We start from the raw sequence: 10136 nt of genomic DNA, 5'->3' as shown, positions 1-10136 counted from the left end.
TTTATATAAAACAAATTCTACAGCAAACAAACACAAATTTTTTTTAACTGCTACAGCAAAAACACACACACCAAAAAAATGGGGGGGAGGGGGAGTCAAAATACCTGTAGCTCTATACACCAACTTTTTTCTTTTTCTTTTGCCCAGCAAATACACGACTTCTTTTCAAAAAGGCCGCTTTGAAAAAGTAAAAAGTGATTATGGCTTCTTTAAAGTGCTAAATCATCTCTGGCTTGAGAATCACCTATTGCTTTAAAAGGTCCTTTAGTACAACCCTGGCGCTATTGTCAGGAGACACTGGCAATGGTGTAAAGGTGGGCATGAAGTCTGAGAAGGGATTCAAAAGGAGATTCCCAGGTCCACCAGGTCCAAGTCCAGCTAGACTAATCAGTGTCACAGCCACAGAACATGGTACCAAGAATGGATTCACAGCTGCTCTTTTACCAGCTCTGAATTCTGCTGCATCTTTCAAACTTCTTGGTACATTCTCACCTTCCTTTCTCCTTCCTCTGGAGTCTAGATGGTTCATGGCACCAGCAGAAAATTTTGGTGGTGGAACACATGAAGGAGAAATTTCAGAAATTTAACAAAAAGTTCTGAAAAAGAACTATTAAGCAGACATTGCTCATTTAGTCTCAAAGATGTGCTGGGAACATTTTTTGATCCTCCTCCAAGCCAACCCATCATCCACTTAGTAACACTACCATCATCTCTATTCAACAACTGCTCCATTTCCTCCTTTTGAATGTCCAGGATGCTTCCCATTAACTGTAACACTTCCTGACGCTTACTTTACAGTGTATGGAAATGCCCAATAAACAGGTTTCTCATTAGGGCTTTGTCTACTTTTCCTTCTTTGCCATTTCCCGAGTTCATCAATTTCTTTTGTGCATCATTCAACATTTCTTATTTTTTAAGTCCTTCAATCTGTTTGTCCTTTAGATGTAACCGTTGTGTAAGTCTGGTTGCTGAATCCAACACACCATTGGCTTTATCCAAACGTTCCTGTAATAATAATACCTCTCTTTCTAGATTTTCTGCCTTTTCCTTCCATTCGGTTATATGTTGTCTTTCTTTTTCTAATTCAGCCAAATACATAGCTTTTTCTTCTTGTTGAAAACGCTCTAGAAACTTTGGCAGGTTAGTGAGTGACAGTGCATACTGCTTTCCTTGTTCCTGGTAGAGCAAAAGCTGCAGTGCATTCTCATCCCTCTCTTGGGAGAGTAAACACACCTGTTTCTGCAGGGACTCTACCTGCACACTGGTTTGATGACGTGCATTAGGAGAGCAGCTTTTCCCCCAGTAGTGTGACTTTCTCTCTCAGGTTCATATCTCTCTTCTCTGCAGCCCAAATTTCCCAAGTATAAGAATCTTCTGACTCTAAAAGATGGCTCCTCAGTCTTTGTACCTCTTGATTTAAGTGTAATTATTTGTCACATAAGTGTTGAACCTTTTGCTGGAGGATCCTCTTTTCCATCTGTTTGTTCTTTAGGGACAAGGTGAGTTGGTCTGTCTCCTGCTGACCTAGAATGGTCTTCTCCTGCATAGATTTAACTGCATTTAAAAGCTGATTTAATTCCCCAGCCTTGCCCTGTTTGTTTTTTTGTTGTTGTTGTTGTTATTGTTGTTGTTGTTGTTTGGTAACAGTTGCTCAAAGGCAAGAGCTTTCTCCTTCATCAACTAGTACTCCAACTCTTGTTCTCACAGCATCACAAAGAACTTTATGTCTGTCTCTTGTAATGCTTGATATTCCATTTCCTTTTCGTGGGATGGTTCTATCATTTTTTTTCATTTTTCCCTTTGAGTTGAGAAATGACCATTTCTAAAATTAATATTCTCTCCTTGAGGTTTGTTATTGCTTGCCTCAACAACTCATTTTCATTCACTTTGTCAGTGAGCTTTTCATTTGAAGAAAGTAACTGATCACTTTTGGCTTGGATTAAGAGGTCTTTTTCTTTCAGTAAATTTTGTAACAGATCTTGTTTTTCCTTGAGCTGTTTAATTTTGGAATTAGTTTGTTCATGTTCTTTCTTTTCTCTCTTGGAGGTGGCAGCAGTTACATCAGACAACCTGTGGTTATTCTCCTGGAGCTCCTTAATAGTGGCCTCTTTTTCTTGCAGTGATTTTCTCAGCTCTTCGACCTCTGCTGACTGGGAGTAAGTGATGAGGTAGACGACAGCTGGGGTGGAATCATATCAAGTTTTCCTAAAAAGAGATCTTTGCTGCTGCAAAGTTGCCCTAGGCACTGCTGCACCTGGCCTAATTTGTGCCCCAAATGTTTGAGTTTGGTTTCTTTCAGCTCATAACAGTGGATGAGGCCAGTGTAGTCTGCTTCTAATTTAGAACTATTACCACTGTCAACCAAAACTTGGGCTTCAAGTTGAAGAAGGTCTTCCTCGTGTTGGGTTGACTCATGATGCAGATTTTGGACGGTTGTCATTACCTGTTGTTTCCATTCCTCCATTTTTTTTCACTTGCTGTTTTAATTCATCACGTTCTTGTAGGAGCTCCTTGAACTGATGACTATTAACACCACCAACCTCATGACCATTGCCAGAGGTTCATAAAACTTCCAATAAAGTCTGATATGTTTTACTTAGTGCATCTATTTCAATGTCTTTTTCTCTAATGATATGAGATAAATTCTCCAGAGTTTCTCTAAACATATCTTGATCACTATTTTCAAATTTGGTGGACAATTTTTTATTTTCTTCTTGAAGGTGGATGAGGGATGCTGCTTTGGCAGCGAGTATATCCTTCATTTTCTGATGTTCTGCTTGCAGTTGGGTATTTTCTTTTGTCTTCTCATTCAAAACAGCTAATATTTGTCCTCTTTCCATAGTGAAGGTCTGCAGATGCTGCTGAAGGGAAACAACATCCTGGGTGTAGGAACCTGAATCAATTTTAGCCTGAAGAGCTTGTATCTCCACGTCTTTCTGCTGGATAGCTTGAGTGAGTTTACCAACTTCATCTTTGGACAGCTGATCAATCTATTTGGTTTAAGACATATTCTTTTCATTTAGAAGTTGAATCTCAAGTTCTTGTTCTTGGATTCCTTTCACTAATTTTTCAGTTTCATAGTTATACAGGTCGTGTTTTCACTTCCATTTTCTATAGAAAGGCTTTCAACTTTTGTGTCTTGAAAACTATCAGAATTGTCTCCTTGAGTGTTGTGTCTTCCTGCAACTGGGCTTTTATTTGTTCAATGGTTTTCTGCAAATTCTTAATTTCCTCATCTTTCTGCTCCATCACAGAAGGATGCAATTGACTACAATCCAGTTTCAAGTTTTCACACTGTTCAATTATTTGTTGCTTTTCCACACTGAGCTGCTCTTTTTCTCTCTTCAAGGCGTCTGTCATTTTCTGCCAAAGATAATTTTTTATTTATATCTTTTATTTGATCCTCAAGTTCCCCCATCTTTGTTGCAGACTCTACTTTTTCATTTTGTAGAACCTGAATCGTTTTTTCCATCTCACAGATTTTAGACTCATCAGTTACTGTAACTCCTGAGTCATTTTGTTGTAATAGATTTTCAAGTTTTTCAATTCTTTCTTGATAGTCATTTAATTTAATTCCTCTCCATACCGGCGTCTTATCTCTGCCAGTTTCTGTTGATGTACATTCTGCAAAATTGACATTTCCTCTTGATTATTATCAAGGTCTTGACTTCGGTTTTGTTCAAGTACCTTAATAGTATTTTGTAGTTTGCAGATTTCACTTTGGTCAGAATTATGTGTTCCCTTTGCCTGAGCTATATCCCTCCAATGGCCAACTTGGGATTCAAGTTTGAAACTTCATTTGACAGTCTGTTGATTTCTTGTTGTGCTGAAATGATGTCACTGAAGTCCATGTCATCACCAGGAAAAGCTGAACCATGACTGATGTCATGACCGAATGAAGACGGGGCAGTGGTTGATGGCACACCACCAGCTCCTGAATGGAGTGGTTCAGCAGCTGACTTCAGTTGAAACAACTCATCCTCTAGTACAAACTGTCTTGCTTTCAGTTGCCTGATTTCGACTTCTTTTTGTGCCAGTTCATTTTGGTAATTTGCAGATTGATGTTGGATCCGTAGCTCGGATGCTGCATACCTTTCTTCCAGGTCAGCACAATAGTTTTTAAGTCTTTCATTGTCATATCTGATCATCCATTTGGTATCTTCAATGTTTTTTCTCCAATAACTAGGTAAACCTGCTTCTATGTCCTCTAATTCATCGAGAACCTCGTCCTCGGTGACGTTGGACATATGGCCGGTGAGGGAAGCCAAGCTGCCCTCCACCTGACCCAAGGAGTGGTCCAAGCCAGAGCCTAGGCCTCTAAAACAGGATGACATCTCCCCAATTTCAGAGAGCCACCAGACCTGCTGTGAATACCACCTCTGTCTCTACCCACCTCTGAATACCACCTCTGTCTCTATCCACCTCTGCTCTGAACCTCCTCAAGTGCTGAGGTGTCAATTATGACCCAAGCACTCAGAATTCCGCTCAGGGCGGGGCTTGTGCCCACCTTTGCATTCTGCCTGGAAACACAGAGGCCTGGCCTGGGTTTACACCAGGGACTCGTTGCCAGTGGCCCAGTCACCCTCACGGATCCTTGACTCCTTCCCTTATCTTTCTGACCTCGGGCTTGGGTGACTTCTCCCCCAGGGTTGGCGACTTGCCCCAGCTGGTGGGCTGCTCCTGCCACCTGGGCGCCGGCGCCCATATCACCCCTACCTCATTCTTAAAGATAATAAACTTGAAACTTTCCCACTAAAATCAGGAACAATTAAGGTATCTTCTCCTACTACTCTTTTTGAACATCTTATTGACTTCCTAGCTAATGTCATAAGTCAAGAAAATGAAATTAAAGACATAGGAATGGGAAGAAAGATAACCTTGTTGGTATGCTGTCTTCTGCTTAGGGACCATCTTATAATTTTTACCTTATTCTGTGTTGGTAATTAATATCTTTACAGCAGAAGTCAGGTTACATCCAACTTCTTCAGGTGTCAAATCATGACCTACAATGTTGAGCTCACATATCACATTAGGAAGGTGTCAAAACTGATTTTTTTAATATATATATTTTTGGTTGTAAATGGACATAATACCCTTATTTTATTTTTATGTCGGTGATGAGGATATAGCTCAGGGCCTCATGCATGCCAGGCAAGCGCTCTGCCACTGAGCCCCAGGCCCAACCCCCAAAATGATTTTTTTTTGATGGTTGGGAGTATATCTCAGTGGTAAAGCACTTGCCTACCAGGTATACAGTCCCTGGGTTCAATCCCCAACACCAAACAGAATGATTGTTTTTTGTTGTTTTAGAAAGAATGATTCCATATAGTATCCACCATTATATATAGATTATAAATAAATTATGAAATGTATTGGATACTATTAATCTAAACCACACTGAAGGCAAGAATGTGAATGCAGGTCTCTAAATCAAGTCATCACCAATTACCAGGGAAAGGACTCATTACTACTGGGCTGGGGAGGATGTTTTTATATTCAATTTGACAGAAATTTATTGAGAACTTTTGCATCTGTATTCAAAAGAGACATTGGTCTGAAGTTTTCTTTCTTTGATGTGTCTTTGTCTGCTTTTGGATTCAGGGTGATATTGGCCTCATTGAATGTGTCTGGAAGTGATCCCACTTTTTCTATTTTGTGAAATATTTTTAGAACTATTGGTGTCAGTTCTTCCTTAAAGGTCTTGTAGAATTCAACTGTGTAACCCTCCGATCCTGCACTTTTCTCGGTTAGTAGGCTACTGATGGTGTCCTCTATATTTTTTTTTTGCATGAAATTGATCTGCTTAAATTTTATATGGTGAGGTTAAGTAGATGAGCATCTATGATGTCAACTGAGCAGAGTGCAAGAGGCAATTTAACATTTCTCATATGAAGTGCTATGGGAATGCAACATAAATAAGTTAAGAAGAGAGGTGATACTGTGTGAAGCAGTGTCACCTGTTAATTTTTTTTGGAAAACAAGTTTTAACATTAACACATAATCAAAACTTTCAGTCTCCAAACACATTAGAAATATGCAGTAATAACAGCAAAATTGACAATCAAATTCACTCTAGTTGGAACCAGACCTCTTTACATATATGGACTAGTCTTATTTTCACCTTGTTATACAAATGTTTCTTTTTCTGGGTCCAAGAAGGTGGGCCAGAGGGAGGCAGCATTCTGCATTTTTCCATGACATAGGATGCAAGTAATGAGAACACTGCTTCTCTGCGATTGATATTCCAGACCCCTGCACCCCTGTCCAGGGATCCAGGCCTCAGCATCAGAGTAGGTCTCCCAACTACTCACCCACACAGGACTACCCGGTACCCCAGTGAGGCCATGGGTGTCAGCAGCATCCTCAAAGAACTTTCAGCCACCTACCTGAGCAGAAAGCATGCAGCCCTCCTACAGAGGACACCCGGCAGCTTCGCATGTTTGTACAAACTCTGGCCACCACCCCCATGTGGACCCCATTTTCCAATGTGGGGCTCCCCTGGTCTCCACCATCTTGGTACTCTGCAGCAGTGGACAGTTCCCTACTCACAGTAGACTGCTTGCACCTGGGAACCTCACACAGACTCTGAACTCAGCCCACACTGCAAGCCACAGAGCTCTTCTCTGAACCCAATGTCCAACACCATCGTCTGGCTCCCCCCACCCTACCCAACAACCCACTGCAGAAAGCAGAAGCCTCCATCTTGGGTCACCTTCATCACCATCTGCCAGGTACCCAGTTTCTAACTACCCACTCACCCAGGCAGCCACTAACCTGGCACAGTGACACCCTGGTTACCTTCAACATCGTGAGGGCAAAGATACCAGCTAACCACAGACAACTCCATGTACTGGATGAGAAGAGAAGCAGGAAAGATACTGATCTCCAACCAAAACAAACTCTGGGTCTTCATTCAAGTTCCCCCCCCCCATCCTCTCTCCCACCCTCACATCCCCAACATATAGGAAACCAAGTACTTTGCATGAATTAGGATTTTTAGGACTGGGATGTCTGAATAGTGTATTACACTTGTATTGTACATTATTTTTCTTCTTTCTTACTTCTTAATTTTTTTCTTTTTCTTTTTTCTTTGACAACTTCTGCTATTTTAACATTTTTAAATTTTTCTTGATATATATGTGTGTTTCTTTATGTATGCTTCTGCTTTCTCACTTGTCTACCCAAAGGTTCTTCCTCTCCTTTCTCCTGCTACTAATCTTCCTCTTTAGATTTCTCTTTCACACTTCCTAAGATATAACAACTCTATATCCTCACCTCCTACCTTCTCAGTATATCATCCTACTCCTCACCCTGGTTCTTTGTCTGCCATCAGAACACTTTGACAAATCTACTGAGTATGTTGTAGATAATAATTGAATTCACAATATTTGTACATTGTGACCAAATGTAAATGTCTTATTAGCAAGCATTTGTTTTTAGGGTGTATATTATTTATATTGAGACCTGATAACATTGTCCTTCACCTCAAAGAGAAGGATTGGATCCCTATAGGGGTATTGTAAGCCTGTTGGGTAAAAACAGTAATGCCTTGGATCCACAGTGCTAGAAGGGAAGACACACAAGCTATATGAAAAGACAAGGGGAAAAATGCCCCAAACAAATCAAATACTAAATTATTAGAATCCATGGCCAGCAGAAGATATGACAGAAATAGTTTAGTATGTACATAATTAAAATCTTCTGTGAATTAAAGAGATGATACAAGAGAGCAAATACAGGAAGCAAAAGATCATTTTGACAAAGAGCTACATAAACAAATACAGGAAGCAAATGATTACTTCAATATGGAGATAGAGGTTCTTTTTAAAAAAAGCCCAGAAATTCTTAATAAGAAAGAAACAATAAACCAAAATAAAAGTTCAATTGAAAGAATCACCAACAGTTTAGACCACTTAGAAGACAGGACCTCAGACAATGAAGACAAAATATATAACCCTAAAAAGAACATAGTTCACACAGTGAAAATGGTAAGAAACTATGAGCAAAACATTCAAGAAATATGGCATAGCATAAAAAGACCAAATTTAAGAGTTATTGGGGTAGAGGAATGAATAGAGTTCCAAACCAAAGGAAGGAGCAATCTATTCAATGAAATTTTATCAGAAAATTTTCCAAACATGAAGAATTATTTGGAAAATCAAAATGAAGAGGCTTACAGTACACAAAATCACAACAGATCCACACCAAGACACATTATAATAAAAATGCTTAACATACAGAATAATGAGGGAATATTAAAACCCATGAGAGAAAAAAATCAGATTGCATATAGGATGAAACCAATTAGAATATGTGCAGATTTTTCAACCTATAATCTAAAAACTAGAAGATACTGAAACAACATATACCTACCTCTGAAATAAAATGGATGCCAACCAAGAATCTTATATCCAGCAAAATTAAGCTTTAAATTTGATGATAAAATTAAACCCTTCCATTATAAACAGAAGTTAAAAGATTTTACAAATTGAAAGTCTGCATTAAAGAACATCCTTGGTAAAATATTCCATGAAGAGGAATTAAAAAAACAACAATGAGGGGCTGGGGATGTGGCTCAAGCGGTAGCGCGCTCGCCTGGCATGCGTGCAGCCCGGGTTCGATCCTCAGCACCACATACCAACAAAGATGTTGTGTCCGCCAATAACTAAAAAATAAATAAATATTTAAAAAAAAAAAACAACAATGAAAATCAGCAAAGGTTGGTATTCACTAAAGGAAAAACTAGCCAAAGGAGAAACCAAGTCTAGTTAAATACCAAAAATAAACAAAAATGACTGGAAATACAAACCATATCTCAATTATAACTCTGAATGTTAATAGCCTAAATTCACCAAACAAAAGACATAGACTAGCAGATTGATTTTTTTAAAATACAGAGACCCAATAATATGCTGCCTCCAAGAGACTCATCTCATAGGAAAAGACATCTACAGATTGAAGGTGAAAGGTTGGGAAAAAACATACCACTCACATGGATGCGGAAGCAAGCAGGGGTTTCCATCCTCATATAAATGAAGTAGACTTCAAGCCAAAGTTAATCAAAAGGGATAAATTAATAAAATAAATTATTAATTAAGTTCCTTAATTAATAAGAGAACTGCTTAAGGGAACAATTCATTAATAAGAAATAAACAATAATTAATTTATATGCCCCAAACAATGGAACATCTACATTCATCAAACATACTCTTCTCAGGTTCAAGCGTCAAATAGACACAACACAATAATTCTGGGTGACTTTGACATATCTCTTTCACTACTGAATAGATTGTCCAAATAAAAGCTGAACAAAGAAACTATAGAACTCAATAATATAATCAATAACTTAGACTTAACTGACATATATAGAATTTTTTATCCTTCAATGAATGAGTATACTTTCTTCTCAGTATCACATAGATCCTTCTCTAAAATAGACCATATAATATGCCACAAAGCAACTTTTAGCAAATATAAAAAAGTAGAGGTTCTACCTTGAATTCTATCACATCATAATAGAATGAAATTAGAAATCAATGATAAAATAAAGGCTACTAAATACCTGGGGACTTAATAATATGCTACTGAATGAACAATGATATGCAAAAGAGATCAAGGAGGAGATTAAAAGATTCTTAGAAGTAAATGAGAACACAGATACAATGTATTAAAATCTCTAGGACACTATGAAGGCAGTTCTAAGGGGAAAGTTAATTGCATAGAGTTCATAACTCTAAAGAAGAAAAAGTCAACAAATAAATGGCTTAACATTACATTTCAAAGCCCTAGAAAAGGAAGAACAAATCAACACCAAAATCAGTAGAAGGCAGGAAATAATTAAAATCAGATCTGAAATCAATGAAATTGAAACAAAAGAAACAATTGAAAAAACTGACAAAACAAAACTTTGGTTCTTTGAAAAAAATAAAAGAATTGACAGACCCTTAGCCATTGCTAACAAAGAGAAGGAGAGAGAAAACTCAAAATACTAACATATGTGATGATAAAGAAAATATCACAAAATACACTACAGAAATATGGAAGATAATTAGAAATTATTTGGAATATTTGTACTCCAACAAAATAGAAAATAACAAAGGCATTGACAAACTTCTAGAGTCATATGATTTGCCCAA

General features: G+C 38.2%; 1 pseudogene; it reads right to left on the bottom strand.

Moving 5' to 3' along the window:
* Positions 1-244: 244 nt before the first annotated feature.
* Positions 245-4334, bottom strand: LOC144253720 (thyroid receptor-interacting protein 11 pseudogene; annotated as a pseudogene).
* Between the last annotated feature and the right edge of the window lie 5802 nt (positions 4335-10136).

This window comes from Urocitellus parryii, chromosome 3 (genome assembly GCF_045843805.1).
Source record: "Urocitellus parryii isolate mUroPar1 chromosome 3, mUroPar1.hap1, whole genome shotgun sequence".
In the NCBI taxonomy this organism is placed as follows: domain Eukaryota; kingdom Metazoa; phylum Chordata; class Mammalia; order Rodentia; family Sciuridae; genus Urocitellus; species Urocitellus parryii.
The sequence above is the reverse complement of the archived record's forward strand: the minus strand, read 5'-3'. Positions and strand labels throughout refer to the sequence as shown.